The sequence below is a fragment of the Tubulanus polymorphus genome, chromosome 8 (assembly GCF_964204645.1).
Source record: "Tubulanus polymorphus chromosome 8, tnTubPoly1.2, whole genome shotgun sequence".
NCBI classification, from domain to species: Eukaryota; Metazoa; Nemertea; class Palaeonemertea; order Tubulaniformes; family Tubulanidae; genus Tubulanus; species Tubulanus polymorphus.
This window is the reverse complement of record NC_134032.1, coordinates 10445308-10468930: the sequence shown is the minus strand read 5'-3', so window position 1 is coordinate 10468930 and position 23623 is coordinate 10445308. Positions and strand designations below refer to the sequence as shown.

The 23623-nt window shown below is 40.6% G+C and overlaps 1 protein-coding gene across 6 annotated transcripts in view; it reads left to right on the top strand.

The window, feature by feature from the left end:
• The window catches only part of LOC141910059 (uncharacterized), a 42713-nt gene that overhangs the window by 13602 nt on the left and 5488 nt on the right, over positions 1-23623 (top strand). For 3 of the 6 annotated variants that reach the window (XM_074800766.1, XM_074800771.1, XM_074800765.1), the window contains one exon: positions 6827-7369. The exons of 1 other annotated variant lie outside the window; for it this stretch is intronic. The gene's annotated coding sequence lies outside the window, so the exon portion shown is untranslated. Of the gene's footprint in view, positions 1-1633; positions 1909-5540; positions 5627-6826; positions 7370-23623 lie in introns of those variants that run through there. 2 more of the 6 variants (XM_074800768.1, XM_074800770.1) reach the window with 2 other exon arrangements.

Genomic DNA, 23623 nt, shown 5'->3' with positions numbered 1-23623 from the left:
GTCCGTTAAAAACTTACGCGGTGGGTTATGATAGGATAATAAGTTTCAGCAAGTAGGCGCGTCCCGCAGACGAATTAGATTAATCTGAAAATGAATATGACTTCATATGTTTACGATTCAGTTAGGGTGTATGCTTGGATGATCTACGCGTTCGTTGTACCTCCGCTAGTCACAGTCGGTGTTGTATTCAACGCGATGGTTATCACCGTATTTCATAAACTGAAAACTAAAAACCGCTGCTTCGATTTACTGAAATGCCTCGCACTAGTCGACATGATGCTTTTGCTGGCTATGTTCATCACGTTCTCTGTTCGTTATTACATACACTACGCGTGGTATGGCGAATCTGTCATGAAATTTCCTAATTACCACATTTCCCCGGCACACTTAAACATATGGGGAAGTATGTTTTCTAAAGGATTTCTGGTGTTTCGAAACTATTTGACCGTCATAATTCAATGTGAAAGATTGGTTACTATCAGCTTTCCACTACATGTGAAACGTAGCTTGAAGCCGCTTGTCATCATTACGGGTCTCTTATCGATGTCTATAGGTGCTTATTACCCGATTACAATGAGGGAAACATATTTGCGTGGATATAAAGAATTTCGGTTTGTTCATCACATATCTTCAATTTCTTATAAACGAATTTACAATTTAATGAACAAGTACATCGACCCGATCATCCGTGTTATCATTTCAAATACCTTTGTTTTCGCGGCAAACATTGCTCTCATTATTGTCTTATGTGTCAAAAGTAAGCAACGCAAAACTCTTTCATCGACCAAGATTTCACCGTCTCAAAATCAAACGAAAGCCACTAAAATGGTGCTTACAATATGTATTGTATTCGCCGTTTTAGAATTCCCAGGTTTCCTCGCTAAATTCGGAGGAAGTGCATCTTTTAATATTGTATTCAATCAAATTTACACTTGGACATCTTTCTTCAATTCATGCGTGATTTGTATACTTTATGTAATCGTAAGTAGACAATTCAGAAATACGCTGTTTCATTTATTTATTTGTTGAAGATTACCAAGGATTTGAATAATAATAGCTAGTGACGTATCGGGTTCGAATGCTAAAAGTTGAAAATACATCCCCTGCACCTTACCTGCGCGTCCATTGGTTGTTTCGTCGTTTTTAAGGGGCCCAATTAGGCAAACCTTAATTAAAGTTATGTTAGACCTGCTTTTGACTACTATCGAAAAGTAATGAAATCAAATATTCAATGATATATAAATGTTTTCAATGCATTGTTGTGGAAGGGAATGGATTTTATGTTATATATTATTTCAAACTTCTTATAACTTACATGGCAATACATCATAAGCCTTTCGCCATTGCGCACCGTAATTTCTAAATTCAAGAAGTTTCTCGTGGCAGAATTTGCAATTCGTCAATCAGTTTAAATGGATACGTTTAGTAGTATTGTCATGCTTTTTTGAATATACCAGTAGTTTTTCACGTACTATTTGAATATTTCATCACCCATTTTGTACGTGTTTTAGTGGTTAATTTATTCAATACGTTACCGCGCCGTCCATTTTGAATATGTTTCAGTGGTTTATGAATCATTCAATACGTTGTGCCATTCATGTTGAAAAATTTTTATCAAGCAATTTTTTCCAAGGTCGACTCCGGGGACAAGGCCTATTATATGTGTGAGGATAGATGCAGTATTTGCTGTTGCCCGGGTGCGGGAATGAGGGAATGCTTCACCATGCCTCCTTGCTGTTTCCGACCAGTCGGCACAAAAAATGATGACGTCATCGGCATTGATAACGCAGTTTCGCAGACGACGGATATTGAAGTTTTGGAAGAGGGAGGCATTTAATTAATGCAGCTACGTTTCTGCCGCAGTGTATATATACTGACTAACATGAAGCGTTTGAATCACACTTTTTTCGACCTGAATAAAACTTGTACATATTTCTATGTGTAAATGTATCACTATAATCAGCTGCTCTGTATTGCAAGCTATAATTTCTGCATGCGCGAAGTTTTTCTGTAGCAATCTAACTGCTCTGTGTCATATTTTCGTTCTCGTCATAAAAGCCTTGAATGTTCATCAGGTAGTTTGCATACTGTTTATCATATTCGACGTTCACATTGAATAAAGTGTCTCTGACTCCGACTCAAATATAGTGACTTTATGCACGAATTAAGCTCTGTGTTTTGTGGGATATGAGAATCTACGAACCGTTTCAGTTATGAAATTCGGTTTCAGTTGGTAGGTGCTCCCTGGTTTAGATAGCTGCAGATGAATCGGATACTTTGAAAACAAAAATGAATAAAACTAACAACCCGAGATTGAGTACGTATTCTTTGGTGTGGATTGGCATAGCATACATCGTACCTACGATAGTCCTAGTCGGTGTTATATTCAATGTGATGGTTATCATTGTATTTCACAAACTGAAAACTAAAAACCGCTGCTTCGATTTACTGAAATGCCTCGCACTCGTCGACATTATGTTTTTGCTAACAATGTTTATCACGTTTCCCGTCCGTTATTACATCCACTACGCGTGGTATGGCGAATCAATCATGAAATTTCCTAATTACCGAATTTCACCGGTGTACTTGAACATATGGGGTAGCATGTTTTACAAAGGATTTCTGTTGTTTCGTAATTATTTGACCGTCATAATTCAATGTGAAAGATTGGTTACTATCACTTATCCGCTTCATCTGAAACGTAGCTTGAAGCCACTTGTCATCATTACGGGTTTATTATCAGTGTCTATAGGTGCCTATTACCCGATTTCAATGAGACCAAGGTTGTCGCGCAGATACAAAGAGTTTCGATTTGTTCATTACATTACTTTCACTCCTTATAAACGAATTTATAATTTAATGAACAATTTCATCGATCCGATTATCCGTGTTATTATTTCAAATATCGTTGTTTTCGCGGCAAACATTGCTCTCATTATTGTATTATGCGTCAAAAGTAAGACTCTGTCAGCGACCAAGATTTCGTCGTCTCAAAATCAAACGAAAGCCACTAAAATGGCGCTTTCAATGAGTATCGTATTCGCCGTATTAGAACTTCCGGGTTTCCTCGGTAAGATCGGAGGAAGTACATCTTTCAATAGAGTATCTAACGACATTTACGGATGGACATCGATCCTCAACTCATGCGTGAATTTCATTCTTTATGTAATCGTGAATAAACAATACAGAAATACGCTGTTTCATTTATTGAAAATGACCTGATATATCAGACGATATGAACGGTAGTTTGTGACGTATCATCGTATGCTGTTCGAATCCTAAATTAAGATGGAAATTCGTTTTCGCCTAAGATTAATTGCTAACTGGTTATCGATTATCTAATAGATATTTTCGACTAACGATTGACTCCCTAGACATACTATATAATATGTTTATAAACCGGGTCACAGCCAAACAGTTACCACAAATGATAAGCTAATTATTTTCATAGTTATGTAACGAGTATATTTTGATGAAACAAGTTTTTCAGATCAGAGAAAAATGATTTTTCTTTCGACGTCGGGAATCCGGTTTAAAAAGTCTTTTGCTCCGATTTAAATTTAATTGATTGAATATATATGAATTTAGGTAGGATGATAACTAAAAATCGTCGATAGCAAGATTGAATTGTAAGAAATAATCTCGAAGAATTTGTGGATCGGAGAATTTGGGGGAAATCATTAGAAATTGTCAGCATATATAGTTGTCATACTAGGATCGTAGAGCGTCGTGGATCACTATAGTGGTGAACTGCTGATTTACATTTTAACTAACGATAGGCTTTTCACATTTTGTGAAAACCGTGTTCACGTCCATTTTCTTTCTCGTCCTAAAAGCTTTGAATGTACGTCAGATGCGTATTCAAATCTAGTTCATTTGACATACACATTAGGTAATTTGCTTCCCGATGCGACAGAATTAGTCGTAGTCTGTACATTACATGCTGTGTGTATTGTCCGTTAAGAATTTACGCATGGGTTTAGGTGTTTCAGCAGGTATAGGCGCGTCCAAGGCTTACGTAAAGCAGACGAATCAGGTTTTTCGAAAAGATGAAAAAACGTGTATATGTTTACGATTCAGTTAGGGTGTACGCTTGGATTAGCTACGCGTACATCGTACCTCCGCTAGTCATAGTTGGCGTTATATTCAACGCGATGGTTATCGTCGTATTTCACAAACAGAAAACAAAAAACCGCTGCTTCGATTTACTGAAATGCCTCGCACTCGTCGACATCATGTTTTTGCTGGCAACGTTTATCACGTTCTCAGTTCGTTATTACATTCACTACGCGTGGTATGGCGAATCTATCAAGAAATTTCCTAATTACCGAATTTCCCCGGTGTACATAAGCATATGGGGAAGTATGTTTTTTAAAGGATTTTTGATGTTTCGAAACTATTTGATCGTCATAATTCAATGTGAAAGATTGGTAACTATCATTTTTCCGCTCCGCGTAAAACGTAGCTTGAAGCCACTTATCATCATTACGGGTATACTCTCATTATCTATAAGCGCTTACTACCCGATTACGATGAGGGCGAAATTGTTAAGGGAATATAAAGAGTTTCGATCTGATCATTACACATCTTTGCTTTTTTATAAACGGATTTACACTATCATGAATAGGTACGTCGATCCAATCATCCGTGTTTTCATTTCAAACATCTTAGTTCTGGCAGCGAACATAGCTCTCATTGTTGTCTTACGCGTCAAAAGTAAGCAACGCAAAACTCTGTCAGCAACGAAGATTCCATCGTCTGAAAATCAAACGAAAGCCACTAAAATGGTGCTGACAATGAGTATCGTATTCACAGTTCTTGAACTGCCCGGATTCATCAGTAAGATCGGCGGATTAACACTTTACAAGGATGTGTTAAATGAAATTTACGGGGTTACGTCACTTTTAAATTCATGCGTGAATTTCATTGTTTTTACAATCGCGAACGAAAAATTCAAAAACACTTTGGTTCGTTTGATAAGAATTAGTGGAATTCGTGACAACAAAACTTCACGATATGCACGTTAGCTTTCGTGGCGTATCATCGCATCGTGTTCGAACCCTAAAAATTGGAAATATCTTATTCGCGAAAATACGACTATCAACTATTCATCTTGGGCCGGGGGGGGGGGGAAGTAAATGCATGTATTTAACCCCAAGACATCCTATAAATTCATAAACCGTGTCACAGCCAGATTACCATAAATGATAGACAAACAAATAGATTCAAGTATAGTAATATAGACACTCTGTTTTATTATTTACATCTTACAACAAGACTTTTACAGATCACAGAAATTGCTTCTTCGACGCTGGAATCAGATTTTTTTCAAAAACCTAAGATTATTTGCTTCAAATAATATATAGTACATGCAGTTAATAACGAATAAATTTAAGACAAAAGTATAGTCGACAACAGCAGAAAATTGAGATTATCAAGCGCTAATCAGTTACCAGTGTTTGTGAAACATCGAGAATGGAACAAAGTTAAATTGAAGAATACAATACGTACGTGGTAATGTTTATTTCCATTAACTATAGGTATGAATCATAAATTCGTGAATTCGTGAAAATGGACTGAAGACTGTACAAAAGAAGATTATTTCCTTAAAAGTGAAGAAAGATTAAACGTAACGACAAGTTATACCACATTTATAACGCATTTACGTTTGAACATGATCTGAAATATATTCGTCAGCGGTCCAGTACCTCATTTGCATATTCAAATTTATTTCATATTCAAATTTATTGCAAATTCAAAACCAAGTATTTTCTAGTAAACGTGTAACGTAGTGTAATCTAGAATTTGATCGGGTGATAATACCCGAATCGTCATTTGCATATTCAAATAGGCTAGTCAAAAATGATCTTACATCTATCGATGGATTTGGTTGGTCGATGTGAGAAAATCTACATAATGCAAACCAAAGAATGATACGCTGTGTGTGATTGGGTTGTGGGTTTGTAAGGATTTGATCGGTTAATTCAAGCTTGTATTTGAACTTCCATTTGAAATTGTTTTTCTTGTTGCTGTTGCTCCTGCTGCTCTTGAGGTTGTTCTTTATGATTGTTGTTTTCGTTTTCTTGATCTTGGTGTTTTTCCAGTTGGCCGACGCATTCGTACAGGGCTTTCTTAGAACCGGGCGTATTCTGCAAATAGGCGAAATATACGGAGCGCATGTGCGGTCGACTTCTCGGGTGAACCTCTTCCATTCGGTCGAGTTGCATGCGATAGAAATCCTGCTTCGTTCTCGTGTAATCTTCGTCGATTTTGCGCTGCGCGTTCAAACTATATGACCGCTTCAAATCTTCCCTGTAAATAAAGATGTTGAAGTGAAAATAGATTCAAAATGTTGCTGTTATATATATGATTGTAGCCTAAACCCATCTCTTATGACAATCTGCAGCCCGAAAGTATCCTATCCCCATCAGACAATATACAGCCTAAAACACCCCTAAATCTACAGGGGCCGGTCCATAGTCATGGCTTATACTTAAGCTCAGTCTAAGACCATGTTAGTTCTATAGCCAATCTAACAACTAAATACCAATCTTAAGACTTAAGCCCACTTTTGAACTTAAGTCTCGACTGTGGAACTGGCCCCAGCCTATTACCACTCTTAGATAATTCGAAGTCTGGAACCACCCAACCCCATCAGATAATCTAGAGCCTCAAAAATGCCTTAATCTACAGCCTAGATCCACCCTAGGCAATCGGCAACCTGGAATACCCCCCCCCCCTCCCGATTGCGTCTGTAAATACCAATGGGATCTGGTAAAACAAAACATCATTCACTTTTAAATATAATAGGCTTGGTTCGTTTCAGAGAAGAGACTTGGTGAAGTCTTGGTGGTCAGGATTTCAAGGATGGCGGTAGTCTGTCGATTGCCAGAAGGGGATGGTTGAGGATACACTAATGCCGCCAGTGTAATCCTACCTTAAAGACGGAACATCTTTATAAGTGAGCTCACGCGCCAGATCTTGCCCTTCCACTTTAACCGATGGGAATTTTGGAAGACGTGTGCTGCCCTCTTTCGGAGGCCGTTTTTCGCTTGAGCGTTTCCTGGAAAATGAGGTGCCGAAATCGATGATGTAAACTCGACAGATAGAAACTTTCAAAATCTGGGAACATTTTTCTCTGTGACGTGAATTTAATATAGCTTAGCATAAACTAGCAAACCCACTATGACGTCATTCGATTTCAGATGAAGTATTCAATGACGTAATATTGCCGCAAATCGCGTGTACAGAATTCGTCGTCATGGAGTACCATGGTGATAATAAGTGCAAGAGATGAGAATTGAAAAATAGTTGGTGATTTCTTACTTTTTCTTTTCTCTGGGAGTCGCCGAATCTTTGTGTTCGATTTTCGGTAAGAGCCCACGGTCCATGTCCAGATCCATCCACGGGTCAACCAACCCGGTAGCGGTCGGTCTAGTCCTGTAGGTCGAGCCGCCGCTTACTGCCGATTCATCCTGAAATTCAGAATCGTTTCAATATTAACCTATAGATAGTCCATTAGCCACACGTTTCGTGGTCGGCTTTCTCAATCTCTTAATCCCGACTTACCCGTTGCGTCATCGGCTCTTCTTCCTAAAAAAATAACACAAATTAAGAACAATGACATTCCATCAATTTTGTATTGAAAGGATAAGATAGAAGATAAATGCTGTTTATTTATAACATATAAGATAGATTAGGATAAATTGGGATAGTTTATCGCTTTAACCAGGGTCTGGTTTGTAAGGGATACAAAATGAAACAGTTCAATTAAAAAAACAGGACTAATTTTCTATTTTGAGCAGGATATATGATGGAAATTAAATCATGAATCGCACAAACAACATGAACAATACCAATCATGTGATACTACTGTTATAATCCAAAACAGGCCTGTGTATTTTTAATTACTTAAGAAGTTTAATGCCAGCAAATCCATCGAACATGAACGCCCTCTAGTGCATACCTCGTCAATTAAATATTTCACTGTATATGTATTGTAATACGGCTGTAGATCTGTGTAAACATTCGGGAAGTGTTCACGTCTATAAATAGAAATGTAAACAATTTCTGATGACGTCGTCGATATTTGTGTTATGACGTATGCTTATTTTGTATTCTATGTAAAACAGAATGTAAACTCAGTTCCGACATTGCGGGCCTACTTACACGGGCGGCGGCTTAATCTTCGACGATTCTCTTTTCAGTCCCTCTTGCAGACGTCTCAGTTCCTCTTTGAAATATTCTTTCTGCTTCTTTCGACCGCTTTTCGGGCTCTCGTCTGCGAAGAAAAAAAACGGAGAGAAAGATCGATTAGGCGAAAAGGAAATTGTCTGTTCTTTCAACTGATACGAACAACTATGATTAAGAACACATGTAAAATTAATATCAAATCTTTTTCAAACGTTTGAATATATGTCACTTGGTCGCCAGCAAAAATAGCTAGATTCTCCTCTCTGAAAAGTAGAAAATATTCTTCACACTGCAAACCGGTTAGTTTATATATTTATATTTTTGTGCGTGTATCAACTTAGGACCCAGTTCCATAGTTCTCGGTTCATATCCGACTTTGAAAATAAACTGATTTTACGGAGTCGAACCTAACCAAGAACTACGTACCTTAGTCCAGGAAAATCGTGCGTGCAACGGATGACCACAAAGAGACCTATTTTGTTCGTTTCAAATACGCGATTATAACCGCACAGAACCCGTGATTGCTTGAATGAAAGTAACAAGGGGAAAGTGAAGTGAAATTGCAACATGTTTTTCTAGCACTCTATCGCAAGGGTGCCGTAAAAAGAATTGTGATTTTTTTCTCAAAAAACACAGCAGGGAGAATTTCTTTACCTTTCGCGACACCCGTCATGACAATTTCCGAGGCCGAGCTGATTAACGTCACTCGCGATTCGCCCGTATTTTCCGTCCAGCGCGACAAAGTCCGCGGACTATCGTGCCCGGAATCCGAATCGGACCAGGCGGCTGTTCTGACGTCACTATTATCAACGACGTCACTAGTCGTCGCCGGTCGGGCACGAGTGGCGACCTCCGGTGGCTTGTTCGGTTTCGGTAAATGCGGTCGAACGAAATCCGGATTTTGAGAAACTAATCTCCGCGTTAAAAGTCTCTGTAAGTAAGGACTAGTTTTATGGCTACGATTTCTAGTCGCCGCTGCGGATAAATCGGTATTCGCTCGTTTCAGCGGACCCGGTTCGGCAGACGATTTCACTGTAACAGTCAGAGTCTTTAGCGTAGCATTCCTATAAACGCGCCGCGTGGTCGCAGTTGGTGCTCGTTCCGCTGAAGTTTCGCTCACTCTATCTCGTAAATCCCTACTGCTTGTATTTTTCACGCCTCTCGCTGTTGATGTTGATCGCGGCACCTCCTCGCTCGCCGCCACCCGCGCAACCGTTGCCGCGCTACGCCCAGTTCCGTTACCTACGGAATCGTAACCATGCAGTTTCGTTGCTATAGCGTTGCTAGTTCTTGGTCGCCGTTTCGCGGATTCGGACACCGGTGGCGGATGTGTTCGCGTAATCGGGGTACGAACGGATGATTTTGCCCTTGCAGTCGATTTTGGTGGCGTGGGTTTTAAATCCCTCTCCGCCCTATCCCCGAGCTTATTCAAAGTACTAGTCCTCGAATTTTTAACCGCAATTTTCGCTTCTTTGCCAGTTGTCTTCCGGTGACCTTGGTCTGAACTGCCGAAACTACCAGTGTCATCTACTTTCCGCAAATCTCGGCCGTTGTTTTTGAATTTAACGTGTCGATTGAACGTGGCATCTGTTGTTGTTGGGTCAAAACTGTCAATTACTCGTTTCTGCGGCGATGTCGGTTCCACGCCTACTTTCTCAGTATCGATTGCTCCTAAACCTTCACTGGCTGGTTCCATTGAAACTTTATTTGAGCCTTTATTTTCCAAACTTATGATGGACATCTGATCTTCATTTCTTTCAGTTTCACTTTTGGCTGAAGGAATCCCTTTGTCGTCGTTGTACGTCTTTTTAAGAGTTGCGCTTTCCAATTTGACTTTATCACTGCGCATTTTGTTACTTGTATCGACGTTTTCCTCTCCAGGTTGGTAGCATTCACTTCTAGGAGCATGGTCTTGTGTCTCGGATTGGGATTCATCCTTTGTGACGGTTGTTTTTAAAACCGGATAGCAAGGATCCTCCCCATCTCTAGTTAATTCGGAGATTCTATCGTCAAGTAAGGGATATTCCACGCCATCTTTCAACAAAGGGTCTTCAGTAAGATCGGCCGAGAAAACCACAGTAGTTAAGGTCAAGTCATCACCTTCAATATTCCCAGTATTTGGTGTTGAGTCCGAATCCTTTTCTGACCCTGAAGTTCGGCGCGGTGAATCGGGTTGTACCTCAGTATCGATGTTTGAGTTTAAAAAGATCGCATTGAAATTCGGAGTGGGCGTTTCTTTATCGTGGCTACACTTTTCATCGATACCAACATTTGATACAGAATCGCTGACCATATTCGACACAGCGTTATGTTTTTCCAACTCGGAACCGGCTTCACTGTTACATGTATTAGACATCCGCCGACTATCTGAATTCATGATTATCTTCTCATTCATAACAAATTCATTCGGTTCAATTTGGGACTCATCTGTACCGCGGGGAGCCTTTATATCAGTACAGTTATCATGTGCATCTTCGCCAAAATGCTGACTGCTGAGTTCCAAAGAGTCGTTCACTTTGCCGTCTGTCGGTGGTAGTTCAATGACATCAGCGCCGTCTGTAGGCAGTAATTCACTCATATCAGCACTCCTGTCTGCTGCCGGTGATATTTCAGTGAAATCGGTGCCAACCGTTGGTGGCATTTCAGCGACATCAGCGCCATCTGTAGTCGATGACTCAGCACAAGCTCTTAGTGGTAGCTCAGTGACATCGGTATCACTAGTCGGTGGTAGTTCAGCGCCATATTTCGGAATATCAGCGCTGTCTATCGATAACTCGCTTCCCCTGCACACAGTACCATTTTCTGTGCTAATATTTTCTGCTGATCTAGTGAGCTCTTCCGGCTGAGATTTTCGATAGCGCTCATCCACGCTAGCAGATTCTTTTAATATTAAGCAGTCGGTTCCATCATCAGCTTTCGTCACTGGCTCGATTTCCGTGACGACGACATTCGCGGAAACGTCCACATTTTCACCGGCTAAAACGCCGTCGGCCGCTTTACATTCCTCGTCCGCATCCGGCTTTTCACGAATATCATCAACTACGACGGCCGAATTACATCGCGACTCACGATACGGCACTAGATAGTCCTCCTCGCTGATCACGTGGCCGTCTTGATCGATTTTCATGACGCTCCAGCGATGTTTTTTAATGGTCGGGATGGCTAACGAATTAGCGCTCAACTTCGATGAGGGTACGAATGACCTGCCGTCACGGCCGCCGCCTTTAGTGTGCAAACTTTCGCTTTCATCGACAACGCCATTTTGTTCTTCCTCATCCGCCTCGTAGCTGGGATTGTCGTAGAATTGTGGCCTTCTTTCCAACTCTTGTCGCACGCCCGATCCGCGAAACTCACCCAGTTCTAAGCTTATGTTATCACGCGACTGATCACGTCCTGCGATGACGTCATTATCGGCATTCTCACGGGTCGCACCGAAAAGCGTGGTTATACCAGTGTCAATATCGTCCGACATGCACAAACTGTTATCGAGATTGATATTGTAATTGTTGGCTTGGTTGAACCCTGGCTCGTTGCTCATTTCAGTGCGGTCTATTCCCAATAAACTCGCGCTGTTAGCTCCGTCTGACGTGAGAAGCAGCTCGCTAGCGGGATTCGAACCGTCAGACACGCCTGTTGTGTAACTCAGGGGCGAGTAGACTCCGGTGAGTGGGGACTGTCTGGATGAGTCGGTCATCGTTGACAATCGATGGTTGGGATGCACATATCCCGGGCTCAAGCGATTACTATCGTTGTAAGTCGGAGTTCGGCTGTATCTCGTCGGGATTAACGCGTTCAGAGACACATGGCGCCCCCTGGAGCTGATCGATTCACCGAGGGGTGACGGTCTGGTGGCGTCATTGTCAAAAATCTCTTTTACGCTCGAATAAGTCTTTACACTTTCAGCACCGTGTTTTTCACTAATGGACTGCTTATCGGCAATTGTTGTATTCGATTCATCGGATATGTCACTTTTCTTGTCCCTGGTAACATCCTGACCGAAGCGTATTCCCTCGATATCCTGAGATATTTCACTCTGGACTACGCTATCCATCTCCAATCCGTTGGAGGCTGAATCTACTTGGCCGATTTTAGCATCTTTTTCACCTAGATCCATCCCTTTGAAAGCATTATCTACCACCGTGATTCCATCGACGTGACCAGAAAGAATGTTATTTTGGTATAAGCCGGTGTTTGTATTGTTGCCATTCGTATCGCCTGATAGGCCAGAATTTACACGGTCTTCCCCATTGAACTTATTGGGTTCGGTTTTCAATTTCAAATCACCATCAATTCCATGACCGTTGTCTTGCACTTGTTCCGAATTAAGGTCCAAATCGAAATTTCCGATGGTACCTTTATTGTTTTCGTCCAGCTGTAATTCCAAATTCTCTTTCGATATAAGGTCACGTTCAGCTCTTCCATCTTCAATCCTTGTCTCCTCCATTGTTACATTTCTTCCATTTTTATCAGGTGTGAGTTGCGAATTGTCTGCACCGTATTCCCCACTCGATGACTTTCCTTCTTCCTGGGCACAGATCGACAATTCGCTATGGATTTGTTCTTCTTGTTTACAAACCGATATTCTGCATCCTATTTCCTGACCGTCAAGGTCAGTCACGTCGTTGGCTAAATCAGGTTCGGCACTTTTATGTTCCTGTACTGTGACTGGCTTATTATTCGAACCATTTACAAAAACATCTTTGATTTCTCCATTTTCCATCCCTAAATCCAACAGAGTTGCTTCATCCTTTTCGGAATCGACCGTGGACTTTTGAAAATCGTGTTCCTCCGTGGCAGTCAAACCTAGTGCGCCGTCTAGCGGCACCTTATCGATATTGTTAGTATCTGATCGACTTTCTGTTGGATTTAACGCCTCAGAATTCTCCACTATAACATTTCCCGGTTCATTTGCCAGAAATACCTCATTTTCCCCAAATTCCGTGAAATTTTCGTCAGCAGTCTCAGCAGGATTGTCGCCACGCGCGTCTCCCGTTTTTAGGATGTTACCACCAACTACGTCACCAGTATTTGCGGTCCCTATCGCATTGAATCCAGAATCCGATTTCTCAGAAGTTGCCATAGTTAAATGTTCCTCCACGATATCGCTACAGTTATAAACTCCGTTGTCTGAATTTGATATATTCTGACTAGTATCAACCGGCGGCTCGCGCTTTGAAACTTGTGAATACGTGATTTCCTGCGAGTCTCTGTTTTCGCTAATTTGTTGTAATTGGTTACGTGCGTCACCGAGTGACGACTTAGAAGCAACACCTTCGATCACTACACAGTGCTGTATTTCATCGTGAGCTGAAGTTTCATCAGAATCTACATTCCCGTAACTCCCTGTTGAAATATATCCATTTGCCATTTCGTCGCTTTTCTCACCATTACTTTCTACCGCATCAGCATTAATTTTAGTGTTAGAGTTATGTTCATCTTCGTCAGCAGTTTTTGTATCATAATTTACGTAATTAATTTGCGCTTCGGAAAGATCTCCCTGGTTAGGGCTTTCTTTGCCATCTTCGTCGTCGATTCCAGATTCCTTTTCATAATTTACGTCGTCAGTTTTCGTTATTTCATACCTATCTTCATCATCGGTATTCACTGATCCCTTATCGACTACGTCATTAGTTTTGGCTTCTTCTTCATTGCTTACGCAATCTGTGTTTGTCGTGTTATCATCGACATTATCAGTTTTCGTAGATTTATCATCATCTACGTCATCGGTATTCGTTAACTCTACGCCGACTACGTCATCGGTTTTTCCACTTTCGTCACCATCCACGTCTTGAGTTTTGGATAAATCGTCGCCACAATCTACAACATCGTCCATGTTATTCGTATCTAGAACAGCATCTTTACAGCTCCCAGATCCACCCAGAAATCCATCTCTTGACATATCCCCCTTTGAACTGTCAACAGGACTGTGTCGGCTAGTATGTTCAGGTGATGAAGACATCAATAATGAATTCTCTATGAGGTTCGAATCGCGTTCGAATACATCCGTATTGTTCGTTTTCAATTCGTTCGGAATCGACCTTTCATCGATTTCGCTTTGGTCTAATTCGACATTATAAGCCATCACATTTGATGTGATCTCCTTAGTTTCGTCTGTTGTTTCAACCTCATTTCGTATCCGTTTCTTATCATTCTCTGAATCAGGCCTGCTTTCATTGGGACTCATATCGTCAACTGCACCTCCACGTACCGACATCATCTCGGGCTCTGTATCGCCCGGTTCGAGATGGCTGGTATGTAGACAATTCGTGTAGTCCCAATCGTCGTTTTCGAACACGTCGGAGTTCGTCCGTTCCGATGCTTCCGCCATAACGCGCTCGACGCACGCGGCCTCGTTCTCGCTAAAAACCGTCGACGCGGCGGAAACTCGCCTCGGGTGCGCCGGAAATTCCCGATCCTTGACGGTAATGTCGGTCGACGAATTACCGAGACGAGCGAGAGCTTCCCCGGATAGTGATGACGGTTTGTCTGAATCGTTTTCAAGCTCGATCATGTCGCTTTCAGTATCGCTACTGTGGATGAAATTCTCGTCGTTTCGGTGTCCGTCAGTGTCTTTGGCCTTGAGGAATTTTCGCGTTGAAAATAATGTCACGAATAGCCAGGAGCCATCTTTCATTTTCTGAGCGTCGTATGTCTCGGGTTCTGGTGGAGCCGTCAATTTATCGAGGTCCCATTCTTCGTCGTCACTTCCGGTCGGCTCATCACGTGTTTCCGTGTTCGCGATTGTGGAAAGAGAGGATGTCAAAGAGACGTTGTCCATATGACCTTCACCTCCATTTGATCTGATATCCGCATCGGCAGAACATGCTGGCTGCCGGCTAGGCTCAATAAATACTTCCATTTCGTTAAGGTTGTAATCGGTCTTTTTTATAGTAACTTCGACATCGGCTATTTGGTTTTCGGAGCCTTCCTCATCGCTGGTTATATCACCGGACTCCGGCGTCTCCATCGAGCTGGCGGGACCAGCGAGCACTTCGGGTTTCGTGAACACGCCGACCTGGTAGCCATGGCCAGCCGTCTGTTCGGAGGCAAGACGACGACTCTCTTTAACGACCTTGAGAAAGCGGCGATTAGCATTAAGCGTCGCAAATAACCAACCGGAACCTGGTCCACCGCTACGGGAGGGAAGGTTTTCGCTAATTCTACTCATATTTGAGGCGAATTCTATCGATTCGAATCCTTTCTTCGAAACGCCTTGTTTTCAAATTTCAAATTCAAATCGGTATTTTCCGACGTTCTTTGTCAGTTAACGTTATAAGAAAAATTGCCCTCGACTGCCATGATGCGATTTTAGGGTATGTTGTATTCTAACGGGTTACCATGTTACCATAAATGTGGAGTGTTCTAAGGGGTTACCATGTAAATTCTCCACAAGCATCTACAGAAAGCCAGCTATATGAAGAAAAGGTAAGCGAGAAAGAGAAAAATAATTGATGTTAGTTGATAAGTCGATAGAATGATTTACTAAGGTTTCGTTCGGGCCTATAGTTGCACATTCGGACCCTGATTTAAGTCCAAATATGGTCTAGAATGTTAGGACTCATCCAAAGACTATCGTAAAATTGGCTGATATTCTATTTCCGAGATTGGTCTCAAATCCAAATCCTGATTGTGCAACTGGCTCAATATTGTTAGTCATCGAAGTTAAGGGATCGTCCAAACATTCCCTATTCATTCAACAACTAAGTATTTCCCTATAAAATTCCAGGTTGAAGTTAGATTCTAAAGGTGGCCTAGTGAAAGTACGACTTACGAGAGGAAACCGGCTCGGTTTCTTCCGAATTATCCATGAGAAATTGAGAAAGAACTATCCAAACACGCACGGCTTTGATAAGAATCAACTGGTTACGCTTTCTGCAGGCCAACGTATGCACATACACGTATGATATGCTATATACATTCTTCTTTATTTATTCGAGGAATCAAAAGTGGTCTCGCTTTTAATGGGGAGTTGAATAACAGGCCCGTAGAGCGTGCGCTTATGTACATATTCATTCGCGGATTTAAAATAAGCGAGCTCGTAAAATGGATATGTTTAAACGAAAATTGAAGTTTAGTGTAAACGTAGGTCACACGTTTTAAGGGGATGATTGAAGTATTAAAGCCCCGCTTCCAAAATGATATAAAATTCAAAATTGAGCCTAAGGGGATATTCTGATAATGAAACCCTGTTCGTAAAAGGATATTTCAAAAGATAAGCCCTGCTATTCTCAAAAGTAAAGCCTCTAAAAGGATATTTCAAAAAGTAAAAACTTGCTCGCTATACAGCGGTTACGTGTCGTGCAGGAGATTAATTCGCAGGGATTACGATGTTAGTGAGCCAGCCCTGGCAAGCGAGCTATGATAAGGCGGAGAAATAACGCGTAACTCACCTCCTTCACTTCCGCTATCGTCCTGATCGCGGTCGTCACCCTCTTTCGCGGCGTCGTCCTTGTCGTTCCCGAACCCGATCGAAATGGCTAGCGTCTTTTTGTCCTTCTTCTTATCTGTATCATGGTCCTTGCTACCTCCTGTCGTAACGTTAATAGTCTTCTTCTTCTTCTTCGATCTACCAGTTTTCTCTTCTTGGTTATTTTCCTGGTTTCCACTGCCTCCTATCGTAACGCTAAGGGTCTTCTTTTTCTTTTGCCTATCACTTGTCTTTTCTTGGTTATTTTCTTGGTTTCCACTGCCTCCTATCGTAACGCTAACGGTCTTCTTTTTCTTCTGCCTATCACTTGTCTCTTCTTGGTTATTTTCCTGGTTTCCACTGCCTCCTATCGTAACGCTAAGGGTCTTCTTTTTCTTCTGCCTATCACTTCTCTCTTCTTGGTTATTTTCCTGGTTCCCACTGCCTCCTATCGTAACGCTAACGGTCTTCTTTTTCTTCTGCCTATCACTTGTCTCTTCTTGGTTATTTTTCTGATGCTGATTGCCTCCCGTAGCTTTAGCAGTCTTAGTTTTCTTCGATCTGTGATGAATCGTCTCTTCTTGGTTATTTTCCTGGTTTTTACGGCCCTCTTCGCCTCCTGTCGCTACAGGTGCAGTATCTCGCTTCTTGTTCTCAACTGGCGTAACGGGTTTCTTCTTTTCTCGTTTATCGTCGCTAGTTTCATAATCATCAGCATTTTCATCTACAACTTTTTGGCTTTTTTCTGTATTCGCAGCCGAATTACCATTATCCGTTTGTTTTTGATCGTGGTCTTGTCCAAACGACAGCTCTAGACTAGCTCCTTGTGCATTCTGATTTAGACAGAGAAAGAAAGGGCTTCCAAATAATCCAACTGAACTAGAATGAGTTACCTAAACCCAACCAGTGCTGACTAAGTTAGTTATCACTTATCCCGACACAGATTTTGAATCGTAAAAGTTGTGCTCGGCTCCCAAACCTTTTACTTGGCATTCTTATCGGCAGCCGCGAATATTAAACGGTCTCAAATTTACCAGGTATTGTCTCCAATATAAGGGACAGAGCTCGGGGAAGGATTATTAAGCCAGTCTCAACGTTATCGCAGTTAGAAACAGAGTCTACTGTATATTATTTCACAAACTCTTATTCAGTATTTGACGCTAACTTGGGTTTGGATTTTACCGGACTCAACGTTACCGAGTGAGAGACTGAGTCTACTGACTCAGAATCTTACCCCAACTGAGTCCCTACAGTATTCTATCCGAATATATATACCTGAAAATTGTTTACCTGGCCTCGGACTCAACTGCATTAAATAAATCCCTAGCTGTGCGTAAAATCCACAGTTTACTTGTTGATATCTACCTAATATACTAATAACCATGTTGTAATATACAGTTTCTATTGAAGGGCCGCAAACTGGGGCTGTTTCCGCAGTTACATGAATTACTGATGAAAACGTATTGTTTAGATCACAATGCCGGATAGTTTGTTGACAATACCCCGTGCGTGGTCGTCAAAGGATCTTACTACGCGGGAGGTACGGTCGTTTCTAAGGAGACACGCCAACATTTTCTATTAGTCGAGCGTCCTTTGACAATAAGTAGATTCATCCTGGAATGATGATAGCTACCTCCGTGATTACCTAGTATATGACATCAGTAGATTATTAGGTAGCGCGTAGACCCTTTGAGAAAAAGACTGGCTACCGTCATAAATATCTCTATGACACCTTTGTAGGCAAGTATATCATAAAGACACTTCCAGAAAGATGTAATATGAGATTGTAATAGTGGTTTGATTTCTAAAGCGCCCTCTTCACCGTGATACTATGTTCAACGGCGCATTCCATTATATTGGTATTATTACCCCCAGCTCTAAACATTTATCAGTCATCTCTCCCTGTTGAGAAGTAACATCCGAGCAGCTGCTAGGTGCTCAGTCAGGAGTCGTCTAATCAAACCAGCTACCCATTTACTCCTGAGGATAAGTTGCCCGGGGACACTACGCGGTAATGTACAGGGTTTGAACCCAATGTCTGAAATACCTATGGTTTCGTTAAACTTACACTTTACTGAACCCTTTGAGTCCCTTCCAAAGTCTCTCCCAACCGTATGTATAGCAGTATAGGCCCTATACTTAGAGAAAATATTTTCATTGAAATTAGGAGCAAAGAACCAAGGTTTTCCAAAACTGAGGAAAAATCCCACAGTTGCTGCTAATATCTGCGAAGATCTAGAAATCTTAAAACAATAGCATTTAGAAAATAATGCGCTGAAAACATTCTCAACCACAGCGGCCTCCTATCTTCAAGTTGTTTTATTTCGTTTTTTTATGTCGAAGAATTTTGCCGTTAAATAACGTTTCGCTCAATTGATTTCCTGCAATGCTCAATACAATAATGCATTCCGCTAGGATTTAATGGTTTTTTGTTCTCACACGTAATTTCCAGTATACTGAGTTGATTAATCAGGTTTTAATAGTCAAGTCCTGGTGTGCTGAGACCTATTATACCGCTCACAGTACTGCCAACAAAACTCGTTTAGCCCCGGTGTAGATACTACTGTTAGTTCACTGAACCGTAAAAAACCCGTTTCAGAACCTTTTGTACAGGAGGCGTTATGAAAACAGATACTTCATTTTTCCAATTGACGTTCTCGCGTAAGAAAACATCCGAAAAATGGCTGACACTATAAAGCCTTCTACGTATGACGTCATTAAATAAGACCTTATTAGATCCTTCCACAAACTATGGCCTCCTCACAAACCCCCTATGACATCATCACATTTCCTGTAATTACGATCATTCAAGAAATATATAGTTATTTAAAATGCGTGAATCCCTAATGAAGGTATTCATTGAAATTCTTGAAATCGTCGGCTGGGGGCGCCACAGAGGTTGCTGAATCATACGTATATTCCATAAATGAAAATTGAGGTTTAGAAAATTAAGTGGACTTTGAAGATAAGGTATGCCTGGTTGATTTTAAATCATTTAATGAACTTGTAACGGTATGGGCAATGATTTTAAACTGTGAACTTTTCAACTGCCGAATAAACTCCGGACCCGTGAAGCGCGTCTCGACAAGCGCTCTATCTTAATGACACGGTTATAAAATCGACATACGCGTTAATTCTTCTTAAATCCCCTATAGTTAATCCAGTCTAGCAGCTTAATTCATTTAAGGAAATAAGCGAAACACCGTGGCCTTGTATTCTATACGATATACTATACAGTGGAAAAATTACTGAATTAATGTCAAGAAATTGAAGAAAATTTTGAAAACATGTTTTTCTACTAAACAGTAACCTTCATGACGTTGATAAATTTTGTTTCATTATGCTCTGATAATTTTGTCGCTTTCTTTGTCGTCATAACATTGATAATTTTGATAATTACGCGATTTCTTTAAAATGAAATAATAGTTTTGAATTGTTTCTAAAATATTTATCTATGGTACTAGAATTGCGTGGGCTGAATCTAGCTTAAGTAACAATAAATTAACTGATTTTGAATATATTTCAGTCTAATAGCAACTGTGGAACTGGGTCCCAGTTTTAGAAATGCCTTTAACAAAACAGCATCGTCTTAAACTCAAGATTTCTGTTAATTACTACAAAGAAGTTTTTTCTTCTGACTTACCACGTCTATGTCTACCTCCAACATTTCTACACTAAAAACTCCCTCGGCTTGGGTCGTTCGACGATAACTAAATCAAATGTTGAAAAAAAAATCCTCTCCCGGAAAAAAAATCCCTCTGAGTTAAATCCAGCTGCACGAGTTATTTTCTGGTTCGGATTTTTCTAATATGCCACAAAACCCGGACTGGAAAAATCCTCAAATTCCGTGTTTACGATCGCGATAAGGGACGGCTGACGTAAAGTGTTAACTCGTAATTACAAACCCGCTGAAACGACATCGGTGACCTGTTTCGTTGAGACTCACGTGTTGTGGCGCAGATTTTCTGGTTGCCTTGACACGGCACTAATATATTATATCTTCACCGTTGATATAACGCATTATAGCAATCAACTGTATCAACGCAGATCTGCCATTGTTTATAATAGTGAATACAGAGTATCGTTATCTGTGCGATGCCTATTGTGTATCATTAATGAGTATTTACAACCAGTAATGCCAGTAGAGCTTTTGTTTTCCGTAACTGGCGGCTAAAATTGCCGTATTTAGCGATTTGATGATGTCATAGGGGGATATGAAAAACCAACCAGAAATGGCTTTTGTTTTCCGTAACTGGTGGCTAATATTGCCGTATCTAGTGATTTGATGATGTCACAGAGCGATATGATGGAGGCCGACGTCTTTTTTAACATAATGTCCAAAAGTGAATATATTGACGATGTCATGTGGTGCGATTTCTGAAGGCTTTCATATTTTCTGGAAACGTGTCGGGGTGAATCGATGACGTCATATGGGGTATATGGAGGTAGCCATCTTGTCTGAAAGTGTCTAAAAGGTGATTTGGTGATGTCATAGGGGGATTATGGAGCAGCCATCATTTCTAAAAGCCATAGTAAGATATATGTAGATCTTGATTGGAAGTGTTCGTAGGGGTAGATTTGATTATGTCAAAGGGGATTCTTAAAAGGCAGCCGTCTTTTCTAGATAGTACGTAGATAGCCATCTTTTCAGCGTCTTTGGTCGAATTGAAACGTGATCGTCGGTTCGCGCGTTGCTGTTTAATTGAAGTCCTGATTTTATATCGTCGTCAAAGTCCGTTAAGTATCGCCATGACGACATTCGGAACGAAACACAATCATATTAGAACGTGTAACAGTCCAGCGCACACTCGCCTGCCAGTGACCGATCCATTATCGTCCAATAGCATTATACCGTCCTTTCTAAAAATATCCCTCACGGGTCAAAATACTGTGGCAAGACAGTATGAATTTAAATATTCTAGGTTTTATTTGTACTCAATGACTTGGAAATAAATGCTTCTAATAAAAAAATTGATTTCAATATTAACCATTGATGAAACACTCTGTCCGTGTTGTGACGACAGAGAATCCCACATTGATAAAACGAGAAAGATTCGAGTCCGTTTCAGTTGAAATACATGAAAATGAACTTATCTAAACTCTTTGAGGTAACTTGAATTCAGGACCTACATCAACAATTGCAAGTTACGATTACGAAAATTAACTAATTTGAATCGGTATACATGCTGTAGAATCAAATCAAGAGAGACCCAGTTTATCACTGGCGCTGTTCTTTTGAAAAATCAACACTAGGATATTTCGGTTTCGAATAGATGAAATTTTTCTCCAAGCCGTGTAGGTCTATCAGGATTTCACTAAAACGTGGTTACTTGAACCGTTGCACATCGTTTCTACACTTTTCTGTCCAGTCTCGGCGATGTTGTGTTGACGATTGCTGAAACCACCGAACCTTAAAAAAGGATATATGAAAAAAAATCAGACATCATCTTGAGTCAGTTATTCAATTTACTTTTACTGTGTGTTTTCAGGAGAAATTTAGCTTCATAAAATGTTTTTTCTTTTCTTTTCTGTTTTATTGAAACGTTGATAAGTTGAAGATCTAAAAAGGCTTTACGGATTGAGAGCGATTTTCAGTAAATGTCTTACAGTCGACATTTTCGAATATTTCATATATTTGTACACAAAACATTTGATAAATTTCTAGAATCTGAGGGCTCGATGTTCGTTGCAAAATCCACTCTACCTTTGCTGCGGTAAAGCTGTCTGTTGCGTGTGTAAAGTTTTGTGAACGGCCAAAGTTCTCGATTGACAAAAACCTTTCCCGCAGTGGCCGCATCGAAACGGCTTCTCCTTAGAGTGTATGTACCTGTAACGAGATGGATACTGAAATAATCCGAACCCATCAAGTAACACAATCGATCAGGATTTTACTCGAGTTTTGAATCTTTTGAAATGTTTCTTGAATTAGAATAACTGAGATTAGTTGACCCTAATTACTTTGACCGCAGAACCAAATCTTACTATTACTTACTGAAGGGTCTGTTTTAGTTAGGTCTAATTAGATATAAACTAGGCACACTGTGGAAAAGGAGGTATTCAGCAAAATCTAACTTAAGATAGGTCAATCTTCAAACTCTTAAAAGTAAGTGATAGAAATCTAATATGAAAGAATTAATAGCTATACCGTTTATTGTTTATTGTTTATGCTACCATTTATAGCTAATTGTTTAAGCTATCATTTAAGATTATTCCATCTTTATTTCTTGAAAATGAATTTATAGATAGTTGAACGAAGATTTGCTCTGAATATGAGCAACATTTTTGGTGTGAATTGTAAAACGATACGATACTTTCCATTGATATCATAATGTGTAACATGATATGCCTATGGACGGAAATATGTCTAATGTTCATTTTTACTTTTTTGCGATATTTTAGTCTATTAACTAAAGCGACTAACCGGTGATCTCTTAGGTGATCCTGTCGTCTGAACGCTTTCCCGCAGATATCACACGTATACGGTCGCTCGTCGGTGTGAGTTCGTTCGTGTATCAACAAATTGTAAGATTTGGTAAAGTGACGACCGCAATATTTACAAATGAACTCCTTTTTAGTTCTGCTGAAAATAATCACGAAAAACGTATCGGTAAATCTGGATGGGATCTTAATTCGATGGTGAAGTGAAGGCCCTGAAAAGTTGCTGCTACCATAAACTTCGTTAAGAAATGTTTATTGGATTATAAATATTTGCTCATAAGGCCTACTCAAATAAGATAGTCGTCTGACCTGCACCTCGATCGGCTGCGCTGTTTGGTCGTGACGTCACCGTTCGGGCGGATAGCGCCGCCTGGAAATATGAATTTCAATCGCTCGTGACAAACGGAAGTCATATAGTTGATCACGTGACTCGTCACCACGGCCGGGTGGCTCGCCGATTGGCTGTCCGTGTGTGACGCGGTGCACGATTCGGCCAATCGGGCGAAGTTAAATCGGTGTTTTTCTGGAAATTCGGATAATTCAGTAAATGTTGGCAGAACTTATCCCGATTGTAAAATTCAACGA